This window comes from Lissotriton vulgaris, chromosome 5, assembly GCF_964263255.1.
Source record: "Lissotriton vulgaris chromosome 5, aLisVul1.2, whole genome shotgun sequence".
NCBI classification, from domain to species: domain Eukaryota; kingdom Metazoa; phylum Chordata; class Amphibia; order Caudata; family Salamandridae; genus Lissotriton; species Lissotriton vulgaris.
In genome coordinates this window covers 1,567,267,541-1,567,289,739 of record NC_141693.1, presented here as the reverse complement: position 1 = coordinate 1,567,289,739, position 22,199 = coordinate 1,567,267,541, and the positions used below count along the sequence as shown (strand labels likewise).

The 22,199-nt window shown below is 41.1% G+C and overlaps 29 non-coding genes across 29 annotated transcripts; 10 read left to right on the top strand and 19 right to left on the bottom strand.

Annotated features, from left to right (window-relative positions):
• Positions 1–223: 223 nt before the first annotated feature.
• TRNAS-GCU (transfer RNA serine (anticodon GCU)) lies at positions 224–305 on the bottom strand. The gene has a single exon. It is a non-coding gene; the product is annotated as a tRNA-Ser (tRNA).
• Positions 306–594: 289 nt separating this feature from the next.
• TRNAI-UAU (transfer RNA isoleucine (anticodon UAU)) lies at positions 595–689 on the top strand. Its single transcript has 2 exons — positions 595–632; positions 654–689. It is a non-coding gene; the product is annotated as a tRNA-Ile (tRNA).
• Positions 690–1,858: 1,169 nt separating this feature from the next.
• On the bottom strand, positions 1,859–1,930 carry TRNAT-UGU (transfer RNA threonine (anticodon UGU)). The gene has a single exon. It is a non-coding gene; the product is annotated as a tRNA-Thr (tRNA).
• Positions 1,931–2,520: 590 nt separating this feature from the next.
• On the bottom strand, positions 2,521–2,602 carry TRNAS-GCU (transfer RNA serine (anticodon GCU)). The gene has a single exon. It is a non-coding gene; the product is annotated as a tRNA-Ser (tRNA).
• Positions 2,603–2,891: 289 nt separating this feature from the next.
• On the top strand, positions 2,892–2,986 carry TRNAI-UAU (transfer RNA isoleucine (anticodon UAU)). The gene is made up of 2 exons: positions 2,892–2,929; positions 2,951–2,986. It is a non-coding gene; the product is annotated as a tRNA-Ile (tRNA).
• A 1,192-nt stretch (positions 2,987–4,178) lies between these two features.
• On the bottom strand, positions 4,179–4,250 carry TRNAT-UGU (transfer RNA threonine (anticodon UGU)). Its single transcript has one exon. It is a non-coding gene; the product is annotated as a tRNA-Thr (tRNA).
• A 590-nt stretch (positions 4,251–4,840) lies between these two features.
• TRNAS-GCU (transfer RNA serine (anticodon GCU)) lies at positions 4,841–4,922 on the bottom strand. The gene has a single exon. It is a non-coding gene; the product is annotated as a tRNA-Ser (tRNA).
• Positions 4,923–5,211: 289 nt separating this feature from the next.
• Positions 5,212–5,306, top strand: TRNAI-UAU (transfer RNA isoleucine (anticodon UAU)). Its single transcript has 2 exons — positions 5,212–5,249; positions 5,271–5,306. It is a non-coding gene; the product is annotated as a tRNA-Ile (tRNA).
• A 1,170-nt stretch (positions 5,307–6,476) lies between these two features.
• TRNAT-UGU (transfer RNA threonine (anticodon UGU)) lies at positions 6,477–6,548 on the bottom strand. Its single transcript has one exon. It is a non-coding gene; the product is annotated as a tRNA-Thr (tRNA).
• A 590-nt stretch (positions 6,549–7,138) lies between these two features.
• TRNAS-GCU (transfer RNA serine (anticodon GCU)) lies at positions 7,139–7,220 on the bottom strand. The gene has a single exon. It is a non-coding gene; the product is annotated as a tRNA-Ser (tRNA).
• Positions 7,221–7,509: 289 nt separating this feature from the next.
• TRNAI-UAU (transfer RNA isoleucine (anticodon UAU)) lies at positions 7,510–7,604 on the top strand. The gene is made up of 2 exons: positions 7,510–7,547; positions 7,569–7,604. It is a non-coding gene; the product is annotated as a tRNA-Ile (tRNA).
• A 1,170-nt stretch (positions 7,605–8,774) lies between these two features.
• On the bottom strand, positions 8,775–8,846 carry TRNAT-UGU (transfer RNA threonine (anticodon UGU)). Its single transcript has one exon. It is a non-coding gene; the product is annotated as a tRNA-Thr (tRNA).
• A 590-nt stretch (positions 8,847–9,436) lies between these two features.
• Positions 9,437–9,518, bottom strand: TRNAS-GCU (transfer RNA serine (anticodon GCU)). The gene has a single exon. It is a non-coding gene; the product is annotated as a tRNA-Ser (tRNA).
• Positions 9,519–9,807: 289 nt separating this feature from the next.
• On the top strand, positions 9,808–9,902 carry TRNAI-UAU (transfer RNA isoleucine (anticodon UAU)). The gene is made up of 2 exons: positions 9,808–9,845; positions 9,867–9,902. It is a non-coding gene; the product is annotated as a tRNA-Ile (tRNA).
• Positions 9,903–11,072: 1,170 nt separating this feature from the next.
• Positions 11,073–11,144, bottom strand: TRNAT-UGU (transfer RNA threonine (anticodon UGU)). Its single transcript has one exon. It is a non-coding gene; the product is annotated as a tRNA-Thr (tRNA).
• Positions 11,145–11,734: 590 nt separating this feature from the next.
• Positions 11,735–11,816, bottom strand: TRNAS-GCU (transfer RNA serine (anticodon GCU)). The gene has a single exon. It is a non-coding gene; the product is annotated as a tRNA-Ser (tRNA).
• A 289-nt stretch (positions 11,817–12,105) lies between these two features.
• On the top strand, positions 12,106–12,200 carry TRNAI-UAU (transfer RNA isoleucine (anticodon UAU)). The gene is made up of 2 exons: positions 12,106–12,143; positions 12,165–12,200. It is a non-coding gene; the product is annotated as a tRNA-Ile (tRNA).
• A 1,192-nt stretch (positions 12,201–13,392) lies between these two features.
• Positions 13,393–13,464, bottom strand: TRNAT-UGU (transfer RNA threonine (anticodon UGU)). The gene has a single exon. It is a non-coding gene; the product is annotated as a tRNA-Thr (tRNA).
• Positions 13,465–14,054: 590 nt separating this feature from the next.
• On the bottom strand, positions 14,055–14,136 carry TRNAS-GCU (transfer RNA serine (anticodon GCU)). The gene has a single exon. It is a non-coding gene; the product is annotated as a tRNA-Ser (tRNA).
• A 289-nt stretch (positions 14,137–14,425) lies between these two features.
• Positions 14,426–14,520, top strand: TRNAI-UAU (transfer RNA isoleucine (anticodon UAU)). The gene is made up of 2 exons: positions 14,426–14,463; positions 14,485–14,520. It is a non-coding gene; the product is annotated as a tRNA-Ile (tRNA).
• A 1,170-nt stretch (positions 14,521–15,690) lies between these two features.
• TRNAT-UGU (transfer RNA threonine (anticodon UGU)) lies at positions 15,691–15,762 on the bottom strand. Its single transcript has one exon. It is a non-coding gene; the product is annotated as a tRNA-Thr (tRNA).
• A 590-nt stretch (positions 15,763–16,352) lies between these two features.
• TRNAS-GCU (transfer RNA serine (anticodon GCU)) lies at positions 16,353–16,434 on the bottom strand. Its single transcript has one exon. It is a non-coding gene; the product is annotated as a tRNA-Ser (tRNA).
• Positions 16,435–16,723: 289 nt separating this feature from the next.
• On the top strand, positions 16,724–16,818 carry TRNAI-UAU (transfer RNA isoleucine (anticodon UAU)). The gene is made up of 2 exons: positions 16,724–16,761; positions 16,783–16,818. It is a non-coding gene; the product is annotated as a tRNA-Ile (tRNA).
• Positions 16,819–17,988: 1,170 nt separating this feature from the next.
• On the bottom strand, positions 17,989–18,060 carry TRNAT-UGU (transfer RNA threonine (anticodon UGU)). The gene has a single exon. It is a non-coding gene; the product is annotated as a tRNA-Thr (tRNA).
• Positions 18,061–18,650: 590 nt separating this feature from the next.
• On the bottom strand, positions 18,651–18,732 carry TRNAS-GCU (transfer RNA serine (anticodon GCU)). Its single transcript has one exon. It is a non-coding gene; the product is annotated as a tRNA-Ser (tRNA).
• Positions 18,733–19,021: 289 nt separating this feature from the next.
• On the top strand, positions 19,022–19,116 carry TRNAI-UAU (transfer RNA isoleucine (anticodon UAU)). The gene is made up of 2 exons: positions 19,022–19,059; positions 19,081–19,116. It is a non-coding gene; the product is annotated as a tRNA-Ile (tRNA).
• Positions 19,117–20,308: 1,192 nt separating this feature from the next.
• Positions 20,309–20,380, bottom strand: TRNAT-UGU (transfer RNA threonine (anticodon UGU)). The gene has a single exon. It is a non-coding gene; the product is annotated as a tRNA-Thr (tRNA).
• Positions 20,381–20,970: 590 nt separating this feature from the next.
• Positions 20,971–21,052, bottom strand: TRNAS-GCU (transfer RNA serine (anticodon GCU)). The gene has a single exon. It is a non-coding gene; the product is annotated as a tRNA-Ser (tRNA).
• Positions 21,053–21,341: 289 nt separating this feature from the next.
• Positions 21,342–21,436, top strand: TRNAI-UAU (transfer RNA isoleucine (anticodon UAU)). The gene is made up of 2 exons: positions 21,342–21,379; positions 21,401–21,436. It is a non-coding gene; the product is annotated as a tRNA-Ile (tRNA).
• The last annotated feature ends 763 nt before the right edge of the window (positions 21,437–22,199 follow it).

The following is a 22,199-nucleotide window of genomic DNA, read 5'->3' as shown; positions in this document are numbered from 1 at the left end:
CCAAACTGGTTGGAAGGCCAGGAGTGAGGAATAGGCAATCCTCTGGACACTTCATGAAAGATCTAATTTCAATTAAGCACAAAATACTTCCCTTTATTTGACATAAAATGCCATAATGGACTAGTCAGTTGGGCCCTTCTAGTGGATTATGGCAGTGTCTTGAAAGAGAGTGTAATTGTACTTCGAGACATGCTCACCTTCAAAAGAGTGTCTGATGGCTTTCCGACAAAGGTGGGATTCGAACCCACGCGTGCAGAGCACAATGGATTAGCAGTCCATCGCCTTAACCACTCGGCCACCTCGCCTGCCTTAGGGGCCTATATTTCATTTTTGGGGAAATTCTAACTATGTGCTAATTAAAAATAAGCATAAGTTTATCCTAGACTGTGTCAGAACGGCAAATGTATGGGGTGTTCAATAGACAGAGCACATGATATAGCAGAATTATCAAATCTATTCCATTTGGACTGTATTTTTAATAGTCATGATAACATGCTAGCATGTGAGTCGATCTTGTTCAGTGAATAATGGAGCAGTGCAGTATCTACTTGGTTTGCACTAGATGGCTCAAATGGGGAGAAATGAAAACAGTGAGCTCCAGTGGCGCAATCGGTTAGCGCGCGGTACTTATACAGCAGTACTTGCACTGAGCCATGCCGAGGTTGTGAGTTCGAGCCTCACCTGGAGCAGCTGATTGGTTTTCATAAATCATTTCACTAAAAGTAAAGATTAGACTCAGAATAAAGACGGCTTTTGCTAAAGAGTCTTTACTTCTTTTCAGGATCTGCGTGTCCGACTCCTCCAGGTGCCAAATATCACATATCATATGCGATGCTCCTTATAAAGTTTCCATGATGTGCCATCTTGCATAGCATGCAAACACCACATCAGTGCATTTAAAAATTCTTTTGTAGAATAATAAATATGATGAATACATTGTTGTCACGGTATAACCATAAACTGAGGAGCTGCAAACAGTGCTGTGTCAGCTACATACAATACAATTTAACTCAAAGAAATATCAAAAGAAGAGCATCATCATATTAAAGTTTCTAGTCAACATAAGAGTTGCACCATAGCAGCTTATGGTGCTTTCTGCTCAGATTGTGCCTCCAATCCCACATTGACTTTTTCAATTCTTTGCAATTTTAAAAAACAATTCCTGCTCAAAGTTAGCTTTTCAAAACCATTGAACCTATTACATTTATTTCTCTAACCTGTGAATGTGGTCCATGTTCTCTTTTCCTCATTCCCATCATGATACTCCCTTTCCGGAAACCAAGTTCACTTCTTTATCCAGCCCACCCATCCAAGGTCACCAAATCTATGAAGCAATTCTGCTTTTTCTCACATTCTCTCCATGTACAAGATACCTTGTATCAATTGAATGGACAGCAGGAGAGGTGAATATTTATGGTTAGTGGGGTGGGGTTTTGAAGATTAACCTCATTTGACTAAGAGCCGGGGTATCTGGGAGAAAAAGTATTTTAAGGGGGATGAAGTTCATATCTCCTTGGTGAAATTTCTAGAGCCTTATTTCATCCTTTCTGTGGATGCAGACTCAGTCGGAACAGACGTCCTAGTCCTCGCTCTGCCTTTCAAAGGAACTTTAAATATGCATGGCTTATTTGGCTTTGCCCGGCAGGGCTTGCCCGGCGGGGTGAGAATGGCGTTTGTCAGGCGTTCGTCAGGCGATCGGAAGGGGTGAGGCAATAGTTTATGGTTCAATGGTTTTCATGAAGTCTTCTTGATAAGATGAAAGCAGGAAAGGGAAGCTTGTCAATAAGCAAACTTAAGACAAGGTGTGAGTCCTAGAAAGAATGACTCGAAAACAACATACAGAAACACACATATAAAAAGGCCCTGATGAGGCTTGAACTCATGACCCCTGGTTTACAAGACCAGTGCTCTGCCACTGAGCTACAAGGCCGGCCTGCCTGCAATTTGTAAATCGCAACATGTATTCTTACTGCGGTATGACGATATCTATGATTTTGAGACTCTGTATGGAAATGCAGTTGCATTTGAATGACTACATGCGTGCACAAATCGAAGAGCATGCTTAAGACACTTTTCTTGAAAGTAGGAAAAACTCCATTTTGATTTGAGAACATAAGAGTATTCACATTTATGACCATACTGAAAGCTCTAGAGAGTATGTCCGCAATCAGTGACAGATAGAGAACTCACTTATTAGAAGTGATCTGTCTCTGTGGGGCAGACAAATGTAAACACTCATACACTTGAGACGGCTGAAACTTTAGGAGTAAGAAATGCTTTCTTATCAGTCTATCTATCCAAACTGGTTGGAAGGCCAGGAGTGAGGAATAGGCAATCCTCTGGACACTTCATGAAAGATCTAATTTCAATTAAGCACAAAATACTTCCCTTTATTTGACATAAAATGCCATAATGGACTAGTCAGTTGGGCCCTTCTAGTGGATTATGGCAGTGTCTTGAAAGAGAGTGTAATTGTACTTCGAGACATGCTCACCTTAAAAAGAGTGTCTGATGGCTTTCCGACGAAGGTGGGATTAGAACCCACGCGTGCAGAGCACAATGGATTAGCAGTCAATCGCCTTAACCACTCGGCCACCTCGTCTGCCTTAGGGGCCTATATTTCATTTTTGGGGAAATTCTAACTATGTGCTAATTAAAAATAAGCATAAGTTTATCCTAGACTGTGTCAGAACGGCAAATGTATGGGGTGTTCAATAGACAGAGCACATGATATAGCAGAATTATCAAATCTATTCCATTTGGACTGTATTTTTAATAGTCATGATAACATGCTAGCATGTGAGTCGATCTTGTTCAGTGAATAATGGAGCAGTGCAGTATCTACTTGGTTTGCACTAGATGGCTCAAATGGGGAGAAATGAAAACAGTGAGCTCCAGTGGCGCAATCGGTTAGCGCGCGGTACTTATACAGCAGTACTTGCACTGAGCCATGCCGAGGTTGTGAGTTCGAGCCTCACCTGGAGCAGCTGATTGGTTTTCATAAACCATTTCACTAAAAGTAAAGATTAGACTCAGAATAAAGACGGCTTTTGCTAAAGAGTCTTTACTTCTTTTCAGGATCTGCGTGTCCGACTCCTCCAGGTGCCAAATATCACATATCATATGCGATGCTCCTTATAAAGTTTCCATGATGTGCCATCTTGCATAGCATGCAAACACCACATCAGTGCATTTAAAAATTCTTTTGTAGAATAATAAATATGATGAATACATTGTTGTCACGGGATAACCATAAACTGAGGAGCTGCAAACAGTGCTGTGTCAGCTACATACAATACAATTTAACTCAAAGAAATATCAAAAGAAGAGCATCATCATATTAAAGTTTCTAGTCAACATAAGAGTTGCACCATAGCAGCTTATGGTGCTTTCTGCTCAGATTGTGCCTCCAATCCCACATTGACTTTTTCAATTCTTTGCAATTTTAAAAAACAATTCCTGCTCAAAGTTAGCTTTTCAAAACCATTGAACCTATTACATTTATTTCTCTAACCTGTGAATGTGGTCCATGTTCTCTTTTCCTCATTCCCATCATGATACTCCCTTTCCGGAAACCAAGTTCACTTCTTTATCCAGCCCACCCATCCAAGGTCACCAAATCTATGAAGCAATTCTGCTTTTTCTCACATTCTCTCCATGTACAAGATACCTTGTATCAATTGAATGGACAGCAGGAGAGGTGAATATTTATGGTTAGTGGGGGTGGGGTTTTGAAGATTAACCTCATTTGACTAAGAGCCGGGGTATCTGGGAGAAAAAGTATTTTAAGGGGGATGAAGTTCATATCTCCTTGGTGAAATTTCTAGAGCCTTATTTCATCCTTTCTGTGGATGCAGACTCAGTCGGAACAGACGTCCTAGTCCTCGCTCTGCCTTTCAAAGGAACTTTAAATATGCATGGCTTATTTGGCTTTGCCCGGCAGGGCTTGCCCGGCGGGGTGAGAATGCTTGCCCGGCGGGGTGAGAATGGCGTTTGTCAGGCGTTCGTCAGGCGATCGGAAGGGGTGAGGCAATAGTTTATGGTTCAATGGTTTTCATGAAGTCTTCTTGATAAGATGAAAGCAGGAAAGGGAAGCTTGTCAATAAGCAAACTTAAGACAAGGTGTGAGTCCTAGAAAGAATGACTCGAAAACAACATACAGAAACACACATATAAAAAGGCCCTGATGAGGCTTGAACTCATGACCCCTGGTTTACAAGACCAGTGCTCTGCCACTGAGCTACAAGGCCGGCCTGGCTGCAGTTTGTAAATCGCAACATGTATTCTTACTGCGGTATGACGATATCTATGATTTTGAGACTCTGTATGGAAATGCAGTTGCATTTGAATGACTACATGCGTGCACAAATCGAAGAGCATGCTTAAGACACTTTTCTTGAAAGTAGGAAAAACTCCATTTTGATTTGAGAACATAAGAGTATTCACATTTATGACCATACTGAAAGCTCTAGAGAGTATGTCCGCAATCAGTGACAGATAGAGAACTCACTTATTAGAAGTGATCTGTCTCTGTGGGGCAGACAAATGTAAACACTCATACACTTGAGACGGCTGAAACTTTAGGAGTAAGAAATGCTTTCTTATCAGTCTATCTATCCAAACTGGTTGGAAGGCCAGGAGTGAGGAATAGGCAATCCTCTGGACACTTCATGAAAGATCTAATTTCAATTAAGCACAAAATACTTCCCTTTATTTGACATAAAATGCCATAATGGACTAGTCAGTTGGGCCCTTCTAGTGGATTATGGCAGTGTCTTGAAAGAGAGTGTAATTGTACTTTGAGACATGCTCACCTTCAAAAGAGTGTCTGATGGCTTTCCGACGAAGGTGGGATTCGAACCCACGCGTGCAGAGCACAATGGATTAGCAGTCCATCGCCTTAACCACTCGGCCACCTCGTCTGCCTTAGGGGCCTATATTTCATTTTTGGGGAAATTCTAACTATGTGCTAATTAAAAATAAGCATAAGTTTATCCTAGACTGTGTCAGAACGGCAAATGTATGGGGTGTTCAATAGACAGAGCACATGATATAGCAGAATTATCAAATCTATTCCATTTGGACTGTATTTTTAATAGTCATGATAACATGCTAGCATGTGAGTCGATCTTGTTCAGTGAATAATGGAGCAGTGTAGTATCTACTTGGTTTGCACTAGATGGCTCAAATGGGGAGAAATGAAAACAGTGAGCTCCAGTGGCGCAATCGGTTAGCGCGCGGTACTTATACAGCAGTACTTGCACTGAGCCATGCCGAGGTTGTGAGTTCGAGCCTCACCTGGAGCAGCTGATTGGTTTTCATAAATCATTTCACTAAAAGTAAAGATTAGACTCAGAATAAAGACGGCTTTTGCTAAAGAGTCTTTACTTCTTTTCAGGATCTGCGTGTCCGACTCCTCCAGGTGCCAAATATCACATATCATATGCGATGCTCCTTATAAAGTTTCCATGATGTGCCATCTTGCATAGCATGCAAACACCACATCAGTGCATTTAAAAATTCTTTTGTAGAATAATAAATATGATGAATACATTGTTGTCACGGGATAACCATAAACTGAGGAGCTGCAAACAGTGCTGTGTCAGCTACATACAATACAATTTAACTCAAAGAAATATCAAAAGAAGAGCATCATCATATTAAAGTTTCTAGTCAACATAAGAGTTGCACCATAGCAGCTTATGGTGCTTTCTGCTCAGATTGTGCCTCCAATCCCACATTGACTTTTTCAATTCTTTGCAATTTTAAAAAACAATTCCTGGTCAAAGTTAGCTTTTCAAAACCATTGAACCTATTACATTTATTTCTCTAACCTGTGAATGTGGTCCATGTTCTCTTTTCCTCATTCCCATCATGATACTCCCTTTCCGGAAACCAAGTTCACTTCTTTATCCAGCCCACCCATCCAAGGTCACCAAATCTATGAAGCAATTCTGCTTTTTCTCACATTCTCTCCATGTACAAGATACCTTGTATCAATTGAATGGACAGCAGGAGAGGTGAATATTTATGGTTAGTGGGGGTGGGGTTTTGAAGATTAACCTCATTTGACTAAGAGCCGGGGTATCTGGGAGAAAAAGTATTTTAAGGGGGATGAAGTTCATATCTCCTTGGTGAAATTTCTAGAGCCTTATTTCATCCTTTCTGTGGATGCAGACTCAGTCGGAACAGACGTCCTAGTCCTCGCTCTGCCTTTCAAAGGAACTTTAAATATGCATGGCTTATTTGGCTTTGCCCGGCAGGGCTTGTCCGGCGGGGTGAGAATGGCGTTTGTCAGGCGTTCGTCAGGCGATCGGAAGGGGTGAGGCAATAGTTTATGGTTCAATGGTTTTCATGAAGTCTTCTTGATAAGATGAAAGCAGGAAAGGGAAGCTTGTCAATAAGCAAACTTAAGACAAGGTGTGAGTCCTAGAAAGAATGACTCGAAAACAACATACAGAAACACACATATAAAAAGGCCCTGATGAGGCTTGAACTCATGACCCCTGGTTTACAAGACCAGTGCTCTGCCACTGAGCTACAAGGCCGGCCTGCCTGCAGTTTGTAAATCGCAACATGTATTCTTACTGCGGTATGACGATATCTATGATTTTGAGACTCTGTATGGAAATGCAGTTGCATTTGAATGACTACATGCGTGCACAAATCGAAGAGCATGCTTAAGACACTTTTCTTGAAAGTAGGAAAAACTCCATTTTGATTTGAGAACATAAGAGTATTCACATTTATGACCATACTGAAAGCTCTAGAGAGTATGTCCGCAATCAGTGACAGATAGAGAACTCACTTATTAGAAGTGATCTGTCTCTGTGGGGCAGACAAATGTAAACACTCATACACTTGAGACGGCTGAAACTTTAGGAGTAAGAAATGCTTTCTTATCAGTCTATCTATCCAAACTGGTTGGAAGGCCAGGAGTGAGGAATAGGCAAACCTCTGGACACTTCATGAAAGATCTAATTTCAATTAAGCACAAAATACTTCCCTTTATTTGACATAAAATGCCATAATGGACTAGTCAGTTGGGCCCTTCTAGTGGATTATGGCAGTGTCTTGAAAGAGAGTGTAATTGTACTTCGAGACATGCTCACCTTAAAAAGAGTGTCTGATGGCTTTCCGACGAAGGTGGGATTCGAACCCACGCGTGCAGAGCACAATGGATTAGCAGTCCATCGTCTTAACCACTCGGCCACCTCGTCTGCCTTAGGGGCCTATATTTCATTTTTGGGGAAATTCTAACTATGTGCTAATTAAAAATAAGCATAAGTTTATCCTAGACTGTGTCAGAACGGCAAATGTATGGGGTGTTCAATAGACAGAGCACATGATATAGCAGAATTATCAAATCTATTCCATTTGGACTGTATTTTTAATAGTCATGATAACATGCTAGCATGTGAGTCGATCTTGTTCAGTGAATAATGGAGCAGTGCAGTATCTACTTGGTTTGCACTAGATGGCTCAAATGGGGAGAAATGAAAACAGTGAGCTCCAGTGGTGCAATCGGTTAGCGCGCGGTACTTATACAGCAGTACTTGCACTGAGCCATGCCGAGGTTGCGAGTTCGAGCCTCACCTGGAGCAGCTGATTGGTTTTCATAAATCATTTCACTAAAAGTAAAGATTAGACTCAGAATAAAGACGGCTTTTGCTAAAGAGTCTTTACTTCTTTTCAGGATCTGCGTGTCCGACTCCTCCAGGTGCCAAATATCACATATCATATGCGATGCTCCTTATAAAGTTTCCATGATGTGCCATCTTGCATAGCATGCAAACACCACATCAGTGCATTTAAAAATTCTTTTGTAGAATAATAAATATGATGAATACATTGTTGTCACGGGATAACCATAAACTGAGGAGCTGCAAACAGTGCTGTGTCAGCTACATACAATGCAATTTAACTCAAAGAAATATCAAAAGAAGAGCATCATCATATTAAAGTTTCTAGTCAACATAAGAGTTGCACCATAGCAGCTTATGGTGCTTTCTGCTCAGATTGTGCCTCCAATCCCACATTGACTTTTTTAATTCTTTGCAATTTTAAAAAACAATTCCTGCTCAAAGTTAGCTTTTCAAAACCATTGAACCCATTACATTTATTTCTCTAACCTGTGAATGTGGTCCATGTTCTCTTTTCCTCATTCCCATCATGATACTCCCTTTCCGGAAACCAAGTTCACTTCTTTATCCAGCCCACCCATCCAAGGTCACCAAATCTATGAAGCAATTCTGCTTTTTCTCACATTCTCTCCATGTACAAGATACCTTGTATCAATTGAATGGACAGCAGGAGAGGTGAATATTTATGGTTAGTGGGGGTGGGGTTTTGAAGATTAACCTCATTTGACTAAGAGCCGGGGTATCTGGGAGAAAACGTATTTTAAGGGGGATGAAGTTCATATCTCCTTGGTGAAATTTCTAGAGCCTTATTTCATCCTTTCTGTGGATGCAGACTCAGTCGGAACAGACGTCCTAGTCCTCGCTCTGCCTTTCAAAGGAACTTTAAATATGCATGGCTTATTTGGCTTTGCCCGGCAGGGCTTGCCCGGCGGGGTGAGAATGGCGTTTGTCAGGCGTTCGTCAGGCGATCGGAAGGGGTGAGGCAATAGTTTATGGTTCAATGGTTTTCATGAAGTCTTCTTGATAAGATGAAAGCAGGAAAGGGAAGCTTGTCAATAAGCAAACTTAAGACAAGGTGTGAGTCCTAGAAAGAATGACTCAAAAACAACATACAGAAACACACATATAAAAAGGCCCTGATGAGGCTTGAACTCATGACCCCTGGTTTACAAGACCAGTGCTCTGCCACTGAGCTACAAGGCCAGCCTGCCTGCAGTTTGTAAATCGCAACATGTATTCTTACTGCGGTATGACGATATCTATGATTTTGAGACTCTGTATGGAAATGCAGTTGCATTTGAATGACTACATGCGTGCACAAATCGAAGAGCATGCTTAAGACACTTTTCTTGAAAGTAGGAAAAACTCCATTTTGATTTGAGAACATAAGAGAATTCACATTTATGACCATACTGAAAGCTCTAGAGAGTATGTCCGCAATCAGTGACAGATAGAGAACTCACTTATTAGAAGTGATCTGTCTCTGTGGGGCAGACAAATGTAAACACTCATACACTTGAGACGGCTGAAACTTTAGGAGTAAGAAATGCTTTCTTATCAGTCTATCTATCCAAACTGGTTGGAAGGCCAGGAGTGAGGAATAGGCAATCCTCTGGACACTTCATGAAAGATCTAATTTCAATTAAGCACAAAATACTTCCCTTTATTTGACATAAAATGCCATAATGGACTAGTCAGTTGGGCCCTTCTAGTGGATTATGGCAGTGTCTTGAAAGAGAGTGTAATTGTACTTCGAGACATGCTCACCTTCAAAAGAGTGTCTGATGGCTTTCCGACAAAGGTGGGATTCGAACCCACGCGTGCAGAGCACAATGGATTAGCAGTCCATCGCCTTAACCACTCGGCCACCTCGCCTGCCTTAGGGGCCTATATTTCATTTTTGGGGAAATTCTAACTATGTGCTAATTAAAAATAAGCATAAGTTTATCCTAGACTGTGTCAGAACGGCAAATGTATGGGGTGTTCAATAGACAGAGCACATGATATAGCAGAATTATCAAATCTATTCCATTTGGACTGTATTTTTAATAGTCATGATAACATGCTAGCATGTGAGTCGATCTTGTTCAGTGAATAATGGAGCAGTGCAGTATCTACTTGGTTTGCACTAGATGGCTCAAATGGGGAGAAATGAAAACAGTGAGCTCCAGTGGCGCAATCGGTTAGCGCGCGGTACTTATACAGCAGTACTTGCACTGAGCCATGCCGAGGTTGTGAGTTCGAGCCTCACCTGGAGCAGCTGATTGGTTTTCATAAATCATTTCACTAAAAGTAAAGATTAGACTCAGAATAAAGACGGCTTTTGCTAAAGAGTCTTTACTTCTTTTCAGGATCTGCGTGTCCGACTCCTCCAGGTGCCAAATATCACATATCATATGCGATGCTCCTTATAAAGTTTCCATGATGTGCCATCTTGCATAGCATGCAAACACCACATCAGTGCATTTAAAAATTCTTTTGTAGAATAATAAATATGATGAATACATTGTTGTCACGGGATAACCATAAACTGAGGAGCTGCAAACAGTGCTGTGTCAGCTACATACAATACAATTTAACTCAAAGAAATATCAAAAGAAGAGCATCATCATATTAAAGTTTCTAGTCAACATAAGAGTTGCACCATAGCAGCTTATGGTGCTTTCTGCTCAGATTGTGCCTCCAATCCCACATTGACTTTTTCAATTCTTTGCAATTTTAAAAAACAATTCCTGCTCAAAGTTAGCTTTTCAAAACCATTGAACCTATTACATTTATTTCTCTAACCTGTGAATGTGGTCCATGTTCTCTTTTCCTCATTCCCATCATGATACTCCCTTTCCGGAAACCAAGTTCACTTCTTTATCCAGCCCACCCATCCAAGGTCACCAAATCTATGAAGCAATTCTGCTTTTTCTCACATTCTCTCCATGTACAAGATACCTTGTATCAATTGAATGGACAGCAGGAGAGGTGAATATTTATGGTTAGTGGGGGTGGGGTTTTGAAGATTAACCTCATTTGACTAAGAGCCGGGGTATCTGGGAGAAAAAGTATTTTAAGGGGGATGAAGTTCATATCTCCTTGGTGAAATTTCTAGAGCCTTATTTCATCCTTTCTGTGGATGCAGACTCAGTCGGAACAGACGTCCTAGTCCTCGCTCTGCCTTTCAAAGGAACTTTAAATATGCATGGCTTATTTGGCTTTGCCCGGCAGGGCTTGCCCGGCGGGGTGAGAATGGCGTTTGTCAGGCGTTCGTCAGGCGATCGGAAGGGGTGAGGCAATAGTTTATGGTTCAATGGTTTTCATGAAGTCTTCTTGATAAGATGAAAGCAGGAAAGGGAAGCTTGTCAATAAGCAAACTTAAGACAAGGTGTGAGTCCTAGAAAGAATGACTCGAAAACAACATACAGAAACACACATATAAAAAGGCCCTGATGAGGCTTGAACTCATGACCCCTGGTTTACAAGACCAGTGCTCTGCCACTGAGCTACAAGGCCGGCCTGCCTGCAGTTTGTAAATCGCAACATGTATTCTTACTGCGGTATGACGATATCTATGATTTTGAGACTCTGTATAGAAATGCAGTTGCATTTGAATGACTACATGCGTGCACAAATCGAAGAGCATGCTTAAGACACTTTTCTTGAAAGTAGGAAAAACTCCATTTTGATTTGAGAACATAAGAGTATTCACATTTATGACCATACTGAAAGCTCTAGAGAGTATGTCCGCAATCAGTGACAGATAGAGAACTCACTTATTAGAAGTGATCTGTCTCTGTGGGGCAGACAAATGTAAACACTCATACACTTGAGACGGCTGAAACTTTAGGAGTAAGAAATGCTTTCTTATCAGTCTATCTATCCAAACTGGTTGGAAGGCCAGGAGTGAGGAATAGGCAATCCTCTGGACACTTCATGAAAGATCTAATTTCAATTAAGCACAAAATACTTCCCTTTATTTGACATAAAATGCCATAATGGACTAGTCAGTTGGGCCCTTCTAGTGGATTATGGCAGTGTCTTGAAAGAGAGTGTAATTGTACTTCGAGACATGCTCACCTTAAAAAGAGTGTCTGATGGCTTTCCGACGAAGGTGGGATTAGAACCCACGCGTGCAGAGCACAATGGATTAGCAGTCAATCGCCTTAACCACTCGGCCACCTCGTCTGCCTTAGGGGCCTATATTTCATTTTTGGGGAAATTCTAACTATGTGCTAATTAAAAATAAGCATAAGTTTATCCTAGACTGTGTCAGAACGGCAAATGTATGGGGTGTTCAATAGACAGAGCACATGATATAGCAGAATTATCAAATCTATTCCATTTGGACTGTATTTTTAATAGTCATGATAACATGCTAGCATGTGAGTCGATCTTGTTCAGTGAATAATGGAGCAGTGCAGTATCTACTTGGTTTGCACTAGATGGCTCAAATGGGGAGAAATGAAAACATTGAGCTCCAGTGGCGCAATCGGTTAGCGCGCGGTACTTATACAGCAGTACTTGCACTGAGCCATGCCGAGGTTGTGAGTTCGAGCCTCACCTGGAGCAGCTGATTGGTTTTCATAAACCATTTCACTAAAAGTAAAGATTAGACTCAGAATAAAGACGGCTTTTGCTAAAGAGTCTTTACTTCTTTTCAGGATCTGCGTGTCCGACTCCTCCAGGTGCCAAATATCACATATCATATGCGATGCTCCTTATAAAGTTTCCATGATGTGCCATCTTGCATAGCATGCAAACACCACATCAGTGCATTTAAAAATTCTTTTGTAGAATAATAAATATGATGAATACATTGTTGTCACGGGATAACCATAAACTGAGGAGCTGCAAACAGTGCTGTGTCAGCTACATACAATACAATTTAACTCAAAGAAATATCAAAAGAAGAGCATCATCATATTAAAGTTTCTAGTCAACATAAGAGTTGCACCATAGCAGCTTATGGTGCTTTCTGCTCAGATTGTGCCTCCAATCCCACATTGACTTTTTCAATTCTTTGCAATTTTAAAAAACAATTCCTGCTCAAAGTTAGCTTTTCAAAACCATTGAACCTATTACATTTATTTCTCTAACCTGTGAATGTGGTCCATGTTCTCTTTTCCTCATTCCCATCATGATACTCCCTTTCCGGAAACCAAGTTCACTTCTTTATCCAGCCCACCCATCCAAGGTCACCAAATCTATGAAGCAATTCTGCTTTTTCTCACATTCTCTCCATGTACAAGATACCTTGTATCAATTGAATGGACAGCAGGAGAGGTGAATATTTATGGTTAGTGGGGGTGGGGTTTTGAAGATTAACCTCATTTGACTAAGAGCCGGGGTATCTGGGAGAAAAAGTATTTTAAGGGGGATGAAGTTCATATCTCCTTGGTGAAATTTCTAGAGCCTTATTTCATCCTTTCTGTGGATGCAGACTCAGTCGGAACAGACATCCTAGTCCTCGCTCTGCCTTTCAAAGGAACTTTAAATATGCATGGCTTATTTGGCTTTGCCCGGCAGGGCTTGCCCGGCGGGGTGAGAATGCTTGCCCGGCGGGGTGAGAATGGCGTTTGTCAGGCGTTCGTCAGGCGATCGGAAGGGGTGAGGCAATAGTTTATGGTTCAATGGTTTTCATGAAGTCTTCTTGATAAGATGAAAGCAGGAAAGGGAAGCTTGTCAATAAGCAAACTTAAGACAAGGTGTGAGTCCTAGAAAGAATGACTCGAAAACAACATACAGAAACACACATATAAAAAGGCCCTGATGAGGCTTGAACTCATGACCCCTGGTTTACAAGACCAGTGCTCTGCCACTGAGCTACAAGGCCGGCCTGGCTGCAGTTTGTAAATCGCAACATGTATTCTTACTGCGGTATGACGATATCTATGATTTTGAGACTCTGTATGGAAATGCAGTTGCATTTGAATGACTACATGCGTGCACAAATCGAAGAGCATGCTTAAGACACTTTTCTTGAAAGTAGGAAAAACTCCATTTTGATTTGAGAACATAAGAGTATTCACATTTATGACCATACTGAAAGCTCTAGAGAGTATGTCCGCAATCAGTGACAGATAGAGAACTCACTTATTAGAAGTGATCTGTCTCTGTGGGGCAGACAAATGTAAACACTCATACACTTGAGACGGCTGAAACTTTAGGAGTAAGAAATGCTTTCTTATCAGTCTATCTATCCAAACTGGTTGGAAGGCCAGGAGTGAGGAATAGGCAATCCTCTGGACACTTCATGAAAGATCTAATTTCAATTAAGCACAAAATACTTCCCTTTATTTGACATAAAATGCCATAATGGACTAGTCAGTTGGGCCCTTCTAGTGGATTATGGCAGTGTCTTGAAAGAGAGTGTAATTGTACTTTGAGACATGCTCACCTTCAAAAGAGTGTCTGATGGCTTTCCGACGAAGGTGGGATTCGAACCCACGCGTGCAGAGCACAATGGATTAGCAGTCCATCGCCTTAACCACTCGGCCACCTCGTCTGCCTTAGGGGCCTATATTTCATTTTTGGGGAAATTCTAACTATGTGCTAATTAAAAATAAGCATAAGTTTATCCTAGACTGTGTCAGAACGGCAAATGTATGGGGTGTTCAATAGACAGAGCACATGATATAGCAGAATTATCAAATCTATTCCATTTGGACTGTATTTTTAATAGTCATGATAACATGCTAGCATGTGAGTCGATCTTGTTCAGTGAATAATGGAGCAGTGTAGTATCTACTTGGTTTGCACTAGATGGCTCAAATGGGGAGAAATGAAAACAGTGAGCTCCAGTGGCGCAATCGGTTAGCGCGCGGTACTTATACAGCAGTACTTGCACTGAGCCATGCCGAGGTTGTGAGTTCGAGCCTCACCTGGAGCAGCTGATTGGTTTTCATAAATCATTTCACTAAAAGTAAAGATTAGACTCAGAATAAAGACGGCTTTTGCTAAAGAGTCTTTACTTCTTTTCAGGATCTGCGTGTCCGACTCCTCCAGGTGCCAAATATCACATATCATATGCGATGCTCCTTATAAAGTTTCCATGATGTGCCATCTTGCATAGCATGCAAACACCACATCAGTGCATTTAAAAATTCTTTTGTAGAATAATAAATATGATGAATACATTGTTGTCACGGGATAACCATAAACTGAGGAGCTGCAAACAGTGCTGTGTCAGCTACATACAATACAATTTAACTCAAAGAAATATCAAAAGAAGAGCATCATCATATTAAAGTTTCTAGTCAACATAAGAGTTGCACCATAGCAGCTTATGGTGCTTTCTGCTCAGATTGTGCCTCCAATCCCACATTGACTTTTTCAATTCTTTGCAATTTTAAAAAACAATTCCTGGTCAAAGTTAGCTTTTCAAAACCATTGAACCTATTACATTTATTTCTCTAACCTGTGAATGTGGTCCATGTTCTCTTTTCCTCATTCCCATCATGATACTCCCTTTCCGGAAACCAAGTTCACTTCTTTATCCAGCCCACCCATCCAAGGTCACCAAATCTATGAAGCAATTCTGCTTTTTCTCACATTCTCTCCATGTACAAGATACCTTGTATCAATTGAATGGACAGCAGGAGAGGTGAATATTTATGGTTAGTGGGGGTGGGGTTTTGAAGATTAACCTCATTTGACTAAGAGCCGGGGTATCTGGGAGAAAAAGTATTTTAAGGGGGATGAAGTTCATATCTCCTTGGTGAAATTTCTAGAGCCTTATTTCATCCTTTCTGTGGATGCAGACTCAGTCGGAACAGACGTCCTAGTCCTCGCTCTGCCTTTCAAAGGAACTTTAAATATGCATGGCTTATTTGGCTTTGCCCGGCAGGGCTTGTCCGGCGGGGTGAGAATGGCGTTTGTCAGGCGTTCGTCAGGCGATCGGAAGGGGTGAGGCAATAGTTTATGGTTCAATGGTTTTCATGAAGTCTTCTTGATAAGATGAAAGCAGGAAAGGGAAGCTTGTCAATAAGCAAACTTAAGACAAGGTGTGAGTCCTAGACAGAATGACTCGAAAACAACATACAGAAACACACATATAAAAAGGCCCTGATGAGGCTTGAACTCATGACCCCTGGTTTACAAGACCAGTGCTCTGCCACTGAGCTACAAGGCCGGCCTGCCTGCAGTTTGTAAATCGCAACATGTATTCTTACTGCGGTATGACGATATCTATGATTTTGAGACTCTGTATGGAAATGCAGTTGCATTTGAATGACTACATGCGTGCACAAATCGAAGAGCATGCTTAAGACACTTTTCTTGAAAGTAGGAAAAACTCCATTTTGATTTGAGAACATAAGAGAATTCACATTTATGACCATACTGAAAGCTCTAGAGAGTATGTCCGCAATCAGTGACAGATAGAGAACTCACTTATTAGAAGTGATCTGTCTCTGTGGGGCAGACAAATGTAAACACTCATACACTTGAGACGGCTGAAACTTTAGGAGTAAGAAATGCTTTCTTATCAGTCTATCTATCCAAACTGGTTGGAAGGCCAGGAGTGAGGAATAGGCAATCCTCTGGACACTTCATGAAAGATCTAATTTCAATTAAGCACAAAATACTTCCCTTTATTTGACATAAAATGCCATAATGGACTAGTCAGTTGGGCCCTTCTAGTGGATTATGGCAGTGTCTTGAAAGAGAGTGTAATTGTACTTCGAGACATGCTCACCTTCAAAAGAGTGTCTGATGGCTTTCCGACAAAGGTGGGATTCGAACCCACGCGTGCAGAGCACAATGGATTAGCAGTCCATCGCCTTAACCACTCGGCCACCTCGCCTGCCTTAGGGGCCTATATTTCATTTTTGGGGAAATTCTAACTATGTGCTAATTAAAAATAAGCATAAGTTTATCCTAGACTGTGTCAGAACGGCAAATGTATGGGGTGTTCAATAGACAGAGCACATGATATAGCAGAATTATCAAATCTATTCCATTTGGACTGTATTTTTAATAGTCATGATAACATGCTAGCATGTGAGTCGATCTTGTTCAGTGAATAATGGAGCAGTGCAGTATCTACTTGGTTTGCACTAGATGGCTCAAATGGGGAGAAATGAAAACAGTGAGCTCCAGTGGCGCAATCGGTTAGCGCGCGGTACTTATACAGCAGTACTTGCACTGAGCCATGCCGAGGTTGTGAGTTCGAGCCTCACCTGGAGCAGCTGATTGGTTTTCATAAATCATTTCACTAAAAGTAAAGATTAGACTCAGAATAAAGACGGCTTTTGCTAAAGAGTCTTTACTTCTTTTCAGGATCTGCGTGTCCGACTCCTCCAGGTGCCAAATATCACATATCATATGCGATGCTCCTTATAAAGTTTCCATGATGTGCCATCTTGCATAGCATGCAAACACCACATCAGTGCATTTAAAAATTCTTTTGTAGAATAATAAATATGATGAATACATTGTTGTCACGGGATAACCATAAACTGAGGAGCTGCAAACAGTGCTGTGTCAGCTACATACAATACAATTTAACTCAAAGAAATATCAAAAGAAGAGCATCATCATATTAAAGTTTCTAGTCAACATAAGAGTTGCACCATAGCAGCTTATGGTGCTTTCTGCTCAGATTGTGCCTCCAATCCCACATTGACTTTTTCAATTCTTTGCAATTTTAAAAAACAATTCCTGCTCAAAGTTAGCTTTTCAAAACCATTGAACCTATTACATTTATTTCTCTAACCTGTGAATGTGGTCCATGTTCTCTTTTCCTCATTCCCATCATGATACTCCCTTTCCGGAAACCAAGTTCACTTCTTTATCCAGCCCACCCATCCAAGGTCACCAAATCTATGAAGCAATTCTGCTTTTTCTCACATTCTCTCCATGTACAAGATACCTTGTATCAATTGAATGGACAGCAGGAGAGGTGAATATTTATGGTTAGTGGGGGTGGGGTTTTGAAGATTAACCTCATTTGACTAAGAGCCGGGGTATCTGGGAGAAAAAGTATTTTAAGGGGGATGAAGTTCATATCTCCTTGGTGAAATTTCTAGAGCCTTATTTCATCCTTTCTGTGGATGCAGACTCAGTCGGAACAGACGTCCTAGTCCTCGCTCTGCCTTTCAAAGGAACTTTAAATATGCATGGCTTATTTGGCTTTGCCCGGCAGGGCTTGCCCGGCGGGGTGAGAATGGCGTTTGTCAGGCGTTCGTCAGGCGATCGGAAGGGGTGAGGCAATAGTTTATGGTTCAATGGTTTTCATGAAGTCTTCTTGATAAGATGAAAGCAGGAAAGGGAAGCTTGTCAATAAGCAAACTTAAGACAAGGTGTGAGTCCTAGAAAGAATGACTCGAAAACAACATACAGAAACACACATATAAAAAGGCCCTGATGAGGCTTGAACTCATGACCCCTGGTTTACAAGACCAGTGCTCTGCCACTGAGCTACAAGGCCGGCCTGCCTGCAGTTTGTAAATCGCAACATGTATTCTTACTGCGGTATGACGATATCTATGATTTTGAGACTCTGTATAGAAATGCAGTTGCATTTGAATGACTACATGCGTGCACAAATCGAAGAGCATGCTTAAGACACTTTTCTTGAAAGTAGGAAAAACTCCATTTTGATTTGAGAACATAAGAGTATTCACATTTATGACCATACTGAAAGCTCTAGAGAGTATGTCCGCAATCAGTGACAGATAGAGAACTCACTTATTAGAAGTGATCTGTCTCTGTGGGGCAGACAAATGTAAACACTCATACACTTGAGACGGCTGAAACTTTAGGAGTAAGAAATGCTTTCTTATCAGTCTATCTATCCAAACTGGTTGGAAGGCCAGGAGTGAGGAATAGGCAATCCTCTGGACACTTCATGAAAGATCTAATTTCAATTAAGCACAAAATACTTCCCTTTATTTGACATAAAATGCCATAATGGACTAGTCAGTTGGGCCCTTCTAGTGGATTATGGCAGTGTCTTGAAAGAGAGTGTAATTGTACTTCGAGACATGCTCACCTTAAAAAGAGTGTCTGATGGCTTTCCGACGAAGGTGGGATTAGAACCCACGCGTGCAGAGCACAATGGATTAGCAGTCAATCGCCTTAACCACTCGGCCACCTCGTCTGCCTTAGGGGCCTATATTTCATTTTTGGGGAAATTCTAACTATGTGCTAATTAAAAATAAGCATAAGTTTATCCTAGACTGTGTCAGAACGGCAAATGTATGGGGTGTTCAATAGACAGAGCACATGATATAGCAGAATTATCAAATCTATTCCATTTGGACTGTATTTTTAATAGTCATGATAACATGCTAGCATGTGAGTCGATCTTGTTCAGTGAATAATGGAGCAGTGCAGTATCTACTTGGTTTGCACTAGATGGCTCAAATGGGGAGAAATGAAAACATTGAGCTCCAGTGGCGCAATCGGTTAGCGCGCGGTACTTATACAGCAGTACTTGCACTGAGCCATGCCGAGGTTGTGAGTTCGAGCCTCACCTGGAGCAGCTGATTGGTTTTCATAAACCATTTCACTAAAAGTAAAGATTAGACTCAGAATAAAGACGGCTTTTGCTAAAGAGTCTTTACTTCTTTTCAGGATCTGCGTGTCCGACTCCTCCAGGTGCCAAATATCACATATCATATGCGATGCTCCTTATAAAGTTTCCATGATGTGCCATCTTGCATAGCATGCAAACACCACATCAGTGCATTTAAAAATTCTTTTGTAGAATAATAAATATGATGAATACATTGTTGTCACGGGATAACCATAAACTGAGGAGCTGCAAACAGTGCTGTGTCAGCTACATACAATACAATTTAACTCAAAGAAATATCAAAAGAAGAGCATCATCATATTAAAGTTTCTAGTCAACATAAGAGTTGCACCATAGCAGCTTATGGTGCTTTCTGCTCAGATTGTGCCTCCAATCCCACATTGACTTTTTCAATTCTTTGCAATTTTAAAAAACAATTCCTGCTCAAAGTTAGCTTTTCAAAACCATTGAACCTATTACATTTATTTCTCTAACCTGTGAATGTGGTCCATGTTCTCTTTTCCTCATTCCCATCATGATACTCCCTTTCCGGAAACCAAGTTCACTTCTTTATCCAGCCCACCCATCCAAGGTCACCAAATCTATGAAGCAATTCTGCTTTTTCTCACATTCTCTCCATGTACAAGATACCTTGTATCAATTGAATGGACAGCAGGAGAGGTGAATATTTATGGTTAGTGGGGGTGGGGTTTTGAAGATTAACCTCATTTGACTAAGAGCCGGGGTATCTGGGAGAAAAAGTATTTTAAGGGGGATGAAGTTCATATCTCCTTGGTGAAATTTCTAGAGCCTTATTTCATCCTTTCTGTGGATGCAGACTCAGTCGGAACAGACATCCTAGTCCTCGCTCTGCCTTTCAAAGGAACTTTAAATATGCATGGCTTATTTGGCTTTGCCCGGCAGGGCTTGCCCGGCGGGGTGAGAATGCTTGCCCGGCGGGGTGAGAATGGCGTTTGTCAGGCGTTCGTCAGGCGATCGGAAGGGGTGAGGCAATAGTTTATGGTTCAATGGTTTTCATGAAGTCTTCTTGATAAGATGAAAGCAGGAAAGGGAAGCTTGTCAATAAGCAAACTTAAGACAAGGTGTGAGTCCTAGAAAGAATGACTCGAAAACAACATACAGAAACACACATATAAAAAGGCCCTGATGAGGCTTGAACTCATGACCCCTGGTTTACAAGACCAGTGCTCTGCCACTGAGCTACAAGGCCGGCCTGGCTGCAGTTTGTAAATCGCAACATGTATTCTTACTGCGGTATGACGATATCTATGATTTTGAGACTCTGTATGGAAATGCAGTTGCATTTGAATGACTACATGCGTGCACAAATCGAAGAGCATGCTTAAGACACTTTTCTTGAAAGTAGGAAAAACTCCATTTTGATTTGAGAACATAAGAGTATTCACATTTATGACCATACTGAAAGCTCTAGAGAGTATGTCCGCAATCAGTGACAGATAGAGAACTCACTTATTAGAAGTGATCTGTCTCTGTGGGGCAGACAAATGTAAACACTCATACACTTGAGACGGCTGAAACTTTAGGAGTAAGAAATGCTTTCTTATCAGTCTATCTATCCAAACTGGTTGGAAGGCCAGGAGTGAGGAATAGGCAATCCTCTGGACACTTCATGAAAGATCTAATTTCAATTAAGCACAAAATACTTCCCTTTATTTGACATAAAATGCCATAATGGACTAGTCAGTTGGGCCCTTCTAGTGGATTATGGCAGTGTCTTGAAAGAGAGTGTAATTGTACTTTGAGACATGCTCACCTTCAAAAGAGTGTCTGATGGCTTTCCGACGAAGGTGGGATTCGAACCCACGCGTGCAGAGCACAATGGATTAGCAGTCCATCGCCTTAACCACTCGGCCACCTCGTCTGCCTTAGGGGCCTATATTTCATTTTTGGGGAAATTCTAACTATGTGCTAATTAAAAATAAGCATAAGTTTATCCTAGACTGTGTCAGAACGGCAAATGTATGGGGTGTTCAATAGACAGAGCACATGATATAGCAGAATTATCAAATCTATTCCATTTGGACTGTATTTTTAATAGTCATGATAACATGCTAGCATGTGAGTCGATCTTGTTCAGTGAATAATGGAGCAGTGTAGTATCTACTTGGTTTGCACTAGATGGCTCAAATGGGGAGAAATGAAAACAGTGAGCTCCAGTGGCGCAATCGGTTAGCGCGCGGTACTTATACAGCAGTACTTGCACTGAGCCATGCCGAGGTTGTGAGTTCGAGCCTCACCTGGAGCAGCTGATTGGTTTTCATAAATCATTTCACTAAAAGTAAAGATTAGACTCAGAATAAAGACGGCTTTTGCTAAAGAGTCTTTACTTCTTTTCAGGATCTGCGTGTCCGACTCCTCCAGGTGCCAAATATCACATATCATATGCGATGCTCCTTATAAAGTTTCCATGATGTGCCATCTTGCATAGCATGCAAACACCACATCAGTGCATTTAAAAATTCTTTTGTAGAATAATAAATATGATGAATACATTGTTGTCACGGGATAACCATAAACTGAGGAGCTGCAAACAGTGCTGTGTCAGCTACATACAATACAATTTAACTCAAAGAAATATCAAAAGAAGAGCATCATCATATTAAAGTTTCTAGTCAACATAAGAGTTGCACCATAGCAGCTTATGGTGCTTTCTGCTCAGATTGTGCCTCCAATCCCACATTGACTTTTTCAATTCTTTGCAATTTTAAAAAACAATTCCTGGTCAAAGTTAGCTTTTCAAAACCATTGAACCTATTACATTTATTTCTCTAACCTGTGAATGTGGTCCATGTTCTCTTTTCCTCATTCCCATCATGATACTCCCTTTCCGGAAACCAAGTTCACTTCTTTATCCAGCCCACCCATCCAAGGTCACCAAATCTATGAAGCAATTCTGCTTTTTCTCACATTCTCTCCATGTACAAGATACCTTGTATCAATTGAATGGACAGCAGGAGAGGTGAATATTTATGGTTAGTGGGGGTGGGGTTTTGAAGATTAACCTCATT